At 33.7% G+C, this 11,245-nt stretch overlaps 1 pseudogene; it reads left to right on the forward strand.

Moving 5' to 3' along the window:
- The first annotated feature begins 9,962 nt into the window (after positions 1-9,962).
- Positions 9,963-10,901, forward strand: LOC139042815 (olfactory receptor 2L5-like; annotated as a pseudogene).
- Positions 10,902-11,245: the final 344 nt, after the last annotated feature.

An 11,245-nucleotide genomic window follows, 5' to 3' on the forward strand; every position in this document is an offset into this window, starting at 1 on the left:
ATGTGAATATTGTACAGACTAAGTGTTACAAATGCTCCTGCTATGAATGTTTTTATGCATGTCTATTAGAGAGTATATTTTTAAAAATTCTGTTGGAAATGACCTATGAGTGGAAGTTCTAGAGCATTGAACATGCTTATGTTTATCTTTTTTCCATCAGCTTTATTGAGGTACAATTGACAAATAAAAATTGTATATATTTAAGTTGTACAACATGAAGCTTTGATATATGAATGAACCATTAACTGGTAACCATCAATGACATTCTTTTTTCTTCTTCATATACCCACATCTGGAATATTGAGTGCTCTTCCTAACTTCAGAATATTTGCATCTCAAATACTGTCTTGGTTATTCTTAGCCCATTGTATTTTGACATAATTATTCAGAATTAGATTACAAAGTGGGATTTTGACTGTGATTCCATACAGTTTGTATGATAATTGTGAGAAGAGAAAATCTTTTCAATATTGACTATTTTCCTATTAACAAAACATATCTCACCACATATATGCCAATTTATAAAGGCTACAAACACCTCCATATTCTATTAAATTAGTATAGACATGTTTTTCTTTTATGAGCTCATGCATATTTTCAAAAACCTCTAATTAAAATGTTTATTGCCTAAATCTTTCATTTTGGGGTCATAGAATGTGGCTTCTTCTTCAAAGGAAGTAAATGTCATTATTCATTTTAATTGTGTTTTATGAATAATTCAACTGAACTGAACACCAAAATTTTAAAAAATAGCTCAGGATTTTGTTTGTTTCATACTCTTCTTTCTTCTCTTAGGATAAACCAAATCTCATAGCCCCATGCTATTCTTGGTTTTGAGGTGTCTTCTGGGGAAGTATGCAGCACACATTCTCACCTCCTTTCACTGTACTCTTGGAGATTATTAGGGTATTTCGGGATGACTTTATTCCATGGGTTTCTGGGGGCATGTTAAAGCTGTGAGGAACTCAGTAATTCTCTGACTGAGCACAGAATTTTCTTGGCCTATCTACACATGGCTATTGTGTCAGGAAAATGGTGCTATAGGAGGTTCTAGCCTGAATTCTTTCACAGAAACATGGATATAAATAACCATCCATGCATGAATTTACCTTCGGGAGAGCTCTGGATTCCAGATACGAGAACATAGCACTTAAGTGGAGCACAGAAATGGGGGAAGACATTTCCAAGACTGTAGAAAGGACAGTTTCAATTTACTTGAGTCACCCTCCCCATAGACAGTGCAGTAGAGAGACATTTCCTTTGCTTAAGGGCTCTCCAGGGGAAAGGATTCAAGTGAGCATGCAATATCAGTGTGGACCCAGGCTTCAAGCCCACTCACCCTTGAACCCTATGAGGAGGTCCATGTAGGGACAGGCAGCTGCTGTTCTGCCCAAAACCTCTGGCTGGGATGACTGGTGAAAGGCTTTTTCTCTCAAATTCAATCTGTAAATACTGGAGAAATTGAATACTTCTTCAAATATGCAAACAACAATGCAAGGCTACAAAGTTCACAAAAGGTAAGAGAAACTTGACACTACCGAAGGAACAAAATAAAGCAATGGAAATCTAAAATTTGCCTGATAAAGAATTCAGAATATGTAACTTAAAGAACTTAGTGAGCTAATAGAGAACACATATAGACAACTAAACAAAATCAGGAAAACAATATTTAGACAAAATAAGAAGTTTAACAAAGAGATCAAAACCTTAAAAAAACAAAACAAATACAAAAAACAGCAAACGCAAATTCTAGAACTGAAGAATACAATGATTGAACTAAAAAAAAAATCAATAGAGAATCTCAACAATAGACTTGATCAAGCAAAATAAAGACTCAGTGAGCTCAAAGACAGATCATTTTAAATTACTCAGTCAGCAGAACAAAAAGAAAATGGAGAGGGCCGGGCCAGTGACAGGGGTAAAATCCATGTGCTATGCTTTGTCAACCCAGGGTTCACTTGTTTATATCCTAGGTATGAACGTACACACCATTCACCAAGCCATGCTGTGGCAGGCATCCCGCATATAAAGTAGAGGAAGATGGGCACAGATGTTAGTTCTGGGCCAATCTTCATCAGCGAAAAGAGGAAGATTGATGGTGGATGTTAGCTCAGGGGCTAATCTTCATAAAAAAAGAAAAAGAAAAAGAAAGTAGAATGTAAAAAAGTGAAAAAAGGCTACAGGACTTACAAGAATCCATAAGCAAACCAATATTTGCATTGTGGGAGTCCAGAAGGGGCAGAGAAATGGGAAGACAGAGAACTGGACCTTATTTCTTTCTTATTTAAAGAAATAATAACAGAAAATGCTCCAAATCTGGGGAGGGAAAGGAACATCCAGATCCATGAAGTCTAAAGGCGTCAAAATAGATTGAACATAAAGATGTCTTCACTGAGACGCATTAGAATTAAAAATTCAAATGTTTTAAAAATCTTAAAAAAAATTAACTAGACCAATAATAATCCTTCCCAAGCAAAAGGTGTAATTACTTCAGTTACTGGAAAGCATGAGAAATATAAGAACAACTAAGGTATTATCCACAACAAAATTGTGTTGTTAAATATTTTGTAAATATAATTGCAATGAAGTGAGTGATATCATTATTGTCTTTAGTTTATTAAGCAGAAATTGTTTTATACTTTAATGGATTTTTCCAACAAAATGGAACAAGTTAGAAAATATGTAATAACTAAAATAAATTACAGATAAATCCTATATGGGATGTTTTAAGAATTTCTGCTTATATGTATTTATTTAACCACAATACATTTAATTTATTATATTTGTAGGCCAATATAATCAAAACTGGAAATAAGTTAATATAAGAAGTTTCTGGAAATTGGAAAATAAATTAATATGAGAAGATATCATTACTATGCTCTTACTGAACAACAACATATAAAATACATGATCCATAAAACTTTAAAGACATTATAATATTGGAGAAATTTGAACAAATACATTTGTTTCCTTCTCCAGTGAATTAATCCTTAAGACAACGGTTAAAATATCTAAAGAAAATATCAGAATTCCTCCCCAAACCTTGGCTTATGGCCATCCTGGGCTATTAGTGATTTAACCCACAATGTCCAAGTCTCAGGGGACATTCTCAAGAGAATGCAAAAAAAAAAAAAGACACCAGATTAATCCTCCAGGTAAAGAAGTCCTGGAATCATCATTGCTAATCCAGTCAGCTAATATAAACCATTATATACTCTTTCTCTCTTTAGTAGAACCTGTTGTGAAAAACTTGAAGGAAGGTGGACTCTCATGTAGCGCTCCGTCTAAGGATACTGTGGAGAACTATGCTTGTCTTCATTTTAGAGGACACTCTCTGGGTATCTGATGCTGATTCTATGAAAGCCATTTTATAATGCTGTGCGTCCTAACTGATGGCAACGTAAAACAATACTTATTGTAGACATGCAGATTGAGGTATGATCAGCCAATTTTCAGAAACTAAGATTAACTTTATGTAGGTAATGCATTCAAAGCCCTCCCAGTAAAATTGACCTAGTAACCGGGTTTACTTCTTTCCTAGCCCTACAGATGAGTAAGGAAGGTCACTTTAGGGAATTTCCAGCATTTTAGGATATTTAAGGAATCTTGAGAAGATAGGGAGTGATCCAAATTTCTGTGAAACTTGGGAGAGAGTGTCATAATTTTGAGGCTTTTAAAAGTCTAATTTTTTATAACACTTCCACCACAGCCAACATAAGGAGACTTCTTAGGGAAGTCCTCACTCTATGTAAATGACCACACCTTATTTTGTGATCAATAACGATCTTACTTCGGGAATAGTTTTGATCAAAAATGAGAAGCATGTACGGTAAAAAAAATCTGTGCTTCAGTGGAAAATCCTGCATTATCTAGACTGGAGGACACTCCTCCGTTTCCCAACTCCATCACTAGGTAACTGTACAGGCTTAAATGGCTCATTTTGTATTTCTGTGATTCAGTGTTGTTTTATATTGTAATAATTAGACTATATTTTTAAAAAACTGTATGTTCCATAAATATATAAATCATTAAAATAAGGATTTTTTCAGTATTTAATTTTCAACTCTAAATACAACCATAGGAAAAAAGAGGTCTTCAATGATATTGATGCATATTGACTTCAAGAGATAGTAATATGTAATTCATTTTGAAATGAGCAGGATTTGGATGGTTTTACTCAACATATAGAATATGTACATCTAAAATCCAATTACACAGGAGATGTTATGGGTGTTTATTTGCAAGCAAAATCTCCTAGGTACTGACAATTTTGTATTGGAGCAAGATATGAGCCGGATTTCACTTAGAGGCTTTGAGAGACCATTTTTGTAAGATAATGTGTGTGGTTGCAGTGTGGTCAAGAGAAAATGCAGTGAAGCCAGTGTATATGAGAAAATAGAAGAATATGTTGAAATGGTTAAACTGTAAGCACTAAAATAATTATATTTGTGTTTTAAGGACATTTTCACCACCTATATAGAATTTCTATTTTAATAACTTTATTTTGTTTTCCATCCTTTTCAGTTTTTTTGTGTTGGTGGATAAAAAGTGACATATCCTTATTTCAGACCCATTACTACAAAATACTTAATATTTGAGGGATAATATAAGAGACTCATTTAGATAGATAGATAGATCTTAGAATCCAGCTATCCAACTATGTATCTTAAGGTAAAGTCACTTAAAATCTCTGAACCTCAATTTTATTATCTATAAAATGTGGGTAGTGATATCAAGCCCAACAATTAGTGGCCAATATTAAATACAATTTAATCCTAGAACATATCCTGACAAATTACATGTACAGACCTATGGGAATGGTCAATACAGGTTTACACAATTATCTTATTTTCCAAGTAGGACATGGTCCAGATTCAAGGCTTGTTTCTTCTGTTCACTATGAAGCCAGCATCAGAATTTTTTCTGCTAGTTCTTTCCTCCTATGAATAACATCATTAATGTTGAAGTCTAAATTGCAAAGTTTTTAGGGAAATTTAAAAAATCAAAAAGATGGAATATTTTGTGAATGGGCTGCAAATAGGTTATTGTTCTTCTAGTGGATAAAAACAAAATAAAATCACAAAAATAAGCTATTTGGATTTATTTTTACCTACAAGAAAAAGTCCCCTTCACTTTAGACCTTGAAATATTCAAGGCTGACAGTAAATAGTTGAGATTGCTTTCCCATCATGTACAGAGGTCCTTTGGATGATATCACATGACAGCAAATTAGAACATTACCACAAGAAAAATAAAAAAAAAAAATACTCCATTGGCTGTCGTGATACCTGGCATCAAATACAAGATCTGAAGTGTCATTCATTATTTATGTTCTTTATGTTCCATGATATATATTTTTTTACCTTTAGAGTCGGATAATACTAATTCCCTCATGGAAACTTTGTCATGGACAGCCCCATGTAAAATACATATGATAGAAATGATCATAATTTCATTGGTAATTTCAAATACCACATTTTTTACCTGTCAATAATTAAGTTACTAATATAAATTATATACTATGGAATCGGTCTAATATGCTATATCATATCGAATCCAAATGACATTTATGAAAAAATTTGCTTTCCTAATTTTTCCTTTACAACATGTCAGAAGCTACACCTTATTCAAAGATGAATTGATCTGCACATGATTTGGACTCCGCTATAGGTTTTGTATAATATATTTGAAGTTCCAAATATGGAATATTTTAAGTTATATTTAAATTCTAATTTTTTATTTTAACTGTAGTAAATATACACACTATAAAATTTACCATTTTGTCCATTTTCTTTTTTTGCCCCTGAGCTATCATCTGTTGCCAATCTTCCTCGTTTTGCTTGAGGAACGTTGTTGCTGAGCTACCATCTGTGCCAATCTTTCTCTATTTTGTATGTGGGATGCTGCCACAGCATGGCTTGATGAACAGTGCATAGGTCCACGCTCAGCATCAACCTGGGAACCCTGGGCTGTCAAAGCAGAGTGCACAAACTTAACTGCTATGCCATGAGGCAGGCCCCCCATTTTATCCATTTTTAAGTATATAGTTCAATGAAATAAGATACATTCACATTATTGTCTAACCATTACCATCATAACCCCAGAACATTTTCATTTTAACCAACTGAAACCCTGTATCCATTAAACACTAACACCCATTCCTTTCAACTCCCAGCTCCTGACAACCAGCTCTCCACTTTCATCTTTAGACTACTTTGGGTAACTCAAATATGTGAAATTATGTGTATGGCTTGTTGTGACTGCCTTATTTCACTTAACATAATATCTACAAGTTTTATCCACATTGCAGCATGTAGCAAAATTTCCTTCCTTTTTAAGACTAATATTCCATTATATATATATATATATATATATATATACACCATATTTATTTATCCATTAATCTGTTAATGGATACTTGTGTTGCTGCTACCTTTTAGCTATTGTGAATAAAGCTTCTGTGAACATGGATGTGCAAATATCTGTTCTAAACTTTGATTTCATTCCTTTTGGACATATACTCAGAAATGTAATTGCTGTATCATATGGTGATTTTATGTTTACTTTTGTGGGAAACTGTCATAACATCTTCTACAAGGGTTGCACCATTTTGCATTCCCACAAACACTGCATGTGTTAAAAATTCTTCACATCCTCACTAACACTTGTTATTTTCTTTCTTTTTTTAAATAGTAGCTATCCTAATGAGTGAGAGGCGGTATCTTATTGTAGTTTTGATTTGAATTTCCCTAATAATTAGTGATGTTGAACATCTTTTCCTGAGTTTATTGGCCACTTCTATGCCTTCTTTAGAAAAATGTTTATTCAGTTGCTTTCCTCATTATTAAATTAGATTTTCTGTTGTTGTTGTTGAGTTGTAGGAAGTCTTTATATAATTCTTGTATCAATCCCTTATCTGATACATATTTTGCTAATATTTTTCCATTCTGTGGGTGGCTGATTTACTCTGTTGATAAAGATTTTCAACGCACAGAATTTCGTTTAATTTTGATGAAATCCAACTTATCTACATTTTTGTTGTTGTACATACATTTGTTGTCATATCCAAAAATCACGGCTAAATCCAATGTCATGAAAATTCTCCCCTATGTTTTCTTCTAAAATTTTGTAGTTTTAGTTCTCTGTTTAGCTCTTTGATCCATTTAAGTTAATTTTTGTGTGTGGTGAAAAGTAATGGTACAATTTCATTATTTGCATGTGGATAACCAGTTTTCTCTGCACGTTGTTGAAAAGAAGTTCCCACTGAATGTTTTTGAGACCCTGGTCAAAAATCATTTGACCACATATGTGAAGGGTTTGTTCTGGTATCTGTATTCTAGTTTATTGATTTGTGTCTGTCTTTATGCCAATACTACACTTTATTATTGTGGCTTTGTAGTAAGTCTTGAATCAGAAAATTATTTTATACGATTGTTTTGGCTATTTGGGGTACTTGAGGCTCTATATGAATTTTAGGATGTATTTGTCTATTTCTGCAAAAAACCTCACTGGAATCACGATAGACATTTCATTGAATCGGAATTTTCCTTATGGTAGTATTGACATCTGAATAACATTAAGTTTTCCAATCCATGAACACAACATGCCTTTGTGTTTATTTGTCTCTTCTTCACTTTCTTTCAGCAATGTTTTGTGATTGTCAGTGCACAAGGATGTTGCCTTCCTTGTTGAGTGTATTCCTAAGTATTATATTCTTTTTGACGATATTATAAATGCAATTCTTTCTTAAATTCTTTTTAGGGTCGCACATTTACTAGCGTACAGAAATACAAATGATTTTGTATCTTGCAACATTGCTGAATTAGATTGTTGGTTCTAAGAGATGTTTTGTGCACTCTTTAGAATAGAGCCCTTCTCCCTCCACCTGCCACCACCTCCATCTTGTTTTCCATTTTCCCATCTTTTCAACATCATTACATCCACTTTGTGTGTGGGGCTGTGAAATTGACAACATTGTTCAATTGTCTAGTATATATCGCTAAAATACAAAAATATAAATTATTGTAAAACCTGATGATCTTTTAGTTACTATGTCTATATGTAGGTATTCTCATTATTATTACTATTTTCTCTGTCAAGGCACTTTTAGAATTGTAAATTTATAGGCAATACTGAAAATTTTCAGAAAATGTTCTCAAGATATTTAGAATTTTCAAGAATATATTTTTCAATAAAATATTTCTCATTTACTTTTCTGTGTTTTGTTCATGCTGTTTGAATATGGTGTATCATACATATCAATTCTGAAAAAATGTGTTTTTGATAATAATAACTCCATTATTATCTTACTATGTGTTTTCTAAGAAAGACAATAAGCATATGTTGGTTTCCCTGTATTAATTCTCTAATTCTCCTACCTTGCAAAATGACAATCTTTTTCTGTTGCTATTGCTGTTACTTTCTTTTCATTCTGATAGATATTTTCACTTTGTCTTTGAAATTTTCACTCAATCTTTTTTTATCAGTTTCATAGTTTTTAATTTGTAAGAGGCTTTCTTGTTACCTGAAACTATTTTACATGTCTCATAATATTTATCTTGTGGGATAATATGTCACAGTTCTTTGATGATATGATTCCCATTTTTGAAAAGTACATTCTCTTTCTGCATTTTTACAATGATGTGTGACTCACTGTATATTCGTGCAGAGTGTGTGTGAATAAGTGTGTGTATGTATGTACATTTGTTCATCTTCTTCTTTCATTTTGGAAACTTCCTTAAAAGTCTGGTAGCATTCAACTCTAGAATAACATGCCAGACTAGAACTTTACATACTGTGTGGAGCTTCTTCACTTACAATGTCTCTGGAGGAGAATTCCTCCTCCTACCTCCAGGAAGGACTCTCAGAGTACTATTTCCTTTTTTCCATTTAAGTGACTGAATGTTTCTCTATCCAAATTCCTTCTTTCAGAGTCTTCAACTATTTCATCTCTCATTGTGCCTTTTGCTCACCTGCTGACTTTTAATTTGTAACATGTCTATTTCTTAATCATCATAATAATTGAGTTTTAAGAGGGAGGGATGATAAATACGTGTGCTTAAATTCACATACTTATCTAGGATTGGAAATGATTCTAAATACAAGAAAAACAAAGGGAAGAAAGGAATGAGTAAGACAAAGTGTTATAAAGTAATGTATGATGTTATATAAATGTTAGAGAAGCAGAGAGATAGAAAACATGTCATTTGGAAGAGCTTGAGCAAAGTCCTGAAAGCTACACTGAGCATGGTGTAGAGATTTTCAAGTAAAGGGTCTTCTTTAACTGCAGCATTCGGAACTTGAGTGAGGAGGCAGAAGAGAATGACTTTGTGTAAGTGGCACTTAACAATAAGGATTCGTGCAATATTTAAGAACAGATGAGCCAAATTATAATATCTAACTTCAAGAAAACATCTAACTTCAAGAAAGATTTGTCATTACTTGGCCAAGTAAATTTAAGAAATAAATATAACTCCTCAACATGAGCTGATAGGCTACTGTAGGATTAGAGGAAAGTTTTAGGGCTTAAATACGAAAGAAAAATCATCCCTTATGGGTCATAAACATTTATTGATACTAGAACTATACAATGTATACAGTTACATATATTTTCTATGCTTACATTTTGAATACAACACCTGATTTTGATGATATGTGAGTCTGTGTAGGGTAGTAAAACACACTTATCCTAATAAAGTCACAATTCAAATGTTGTTTTGAAATAATTTTAAGGATTTCTAAGAAAACACTTTGGCCACAAATATTTGCATATTCAAATTTCAATGTCTGGATTAGAAAATAAGATTTTTTTTCTTTCAAATGGATAAGTTCAGTTCATTTAAGAGCCATAAAATTTTATGTAATACACAGTCTGACTACAATAATAAGTTAAAAATAGCTTATAGTTTTGTACTTAACTTACTCTCTTGTTTGACTCTAGGAAAAATAATATCAGCTCCCCTATGGAAAATTATAATCAAACATCCACTGATTTCATCTTATTGGGGTTGTTTCCACCACCAAGAATTGGCCTGTTCCTCTTCATTCTTATTGTTCTCATTTTCCTAATGGCTCTGTTTGGCAACCTGTCCATGATTCATCTCATCTTCCTGGACACCCAGCTCCACACACCCATGTACTTTTTACTTAGTCAGCTCTCCATCATTGACTTGAATTACATCTCCACCATTGTTCCAAAAATGGTTTCTAATTATTTCTTAGGAAAAAAGTCTATCTCCTTCATTGGATGTGGGGTTCAGAGCTTCCTTTTCTTGACTTTAGCAGTTGCAGAAGCACTGCTCTTGACATCTATGGCCTATGATCATTATGTAGCTATTTGTTTTCCTCTCCACTATCCCATTCATATGAGCAAAAGAGTATGTGTGCTGATGATAATAGGATCTTGGACCATGGGCTCTATCAACTCTTGTGCCCACACCACATAAGCCCTCCAAATCCCGTACTGTCAATCCAGGGCCATCAACCATTTCCTCTGTGACATCCCAGCCATGTTGACTCTGGCCTGCATGGATACCTGGGTTTATGAGTATACAGTGTTTGTGAGCACCACCCTCTTCCTCGTGTTGCCTTTTATTGGTATTGCATGCTCCTATGGCCAGGTTCTCCTTGTTGTCCACCACATGCACTCACCAGAAGGGAGGAAGAAGGCCAATTCGACCTGCAGCACTCACCTCACTGTGGTGACTTTCTATTATGCTCCATTTGTTTACACTTATCTGCACCCAAGATCCCTCAGATCTCCAACAGAGGACAAGGTTCTGGCTGTCTTCTACACCATCCTGACCCCAATGCTAAACCCCATCATCTACAGCCTGAGAAACAGAGAGGTGATGGGGGCCCTAAGAAGGGTAATTCAGAGAATCTGTGCTGTAAAAACGTAGGCAGAGCTTTTTGCATGTGTAGCCAGGACTTGGATACAAGTTCATGTATCAGTGTACAGTAATTAGAATTATTATTTTATGCCTAGAGTGCAAGAACTAAAATTAGAGCAGAAGAAAATCACTCATGTCTGGACAAAATTATTTTGCAATAAACTAATCATTTCAACCCTTATCCTTTGTTCTTCATGGTGCATTTTCACATTAACTTCAAATTCATTTCCAAATGCATTTATTTTTTGCTGATATGCTGTCAGTGAAAATGGTTCTTGGTCATGGAAAGGAAAATGGAAACTGTCTAACTGAAATTGTCATTCAGCATAGAAGTTTTACCACTTTCAAATAAG

This window comes from Equus asinus, unplaced genomic scaffold, assembly GCF_041296235.1.
Source record: "Equus asinus isolate D_3611 breed Donkey unplaced genomic scaffold, EquAss-T2T_v2 contig_1, whole genome shotgun sequence".
Classification (NCBI taxonomy): domain Eukaryota; kingdom Metazoa; phylum Chordata; class Mammalia; order Perissodactyla; family Equidae; genus Equus; species Equus asinus.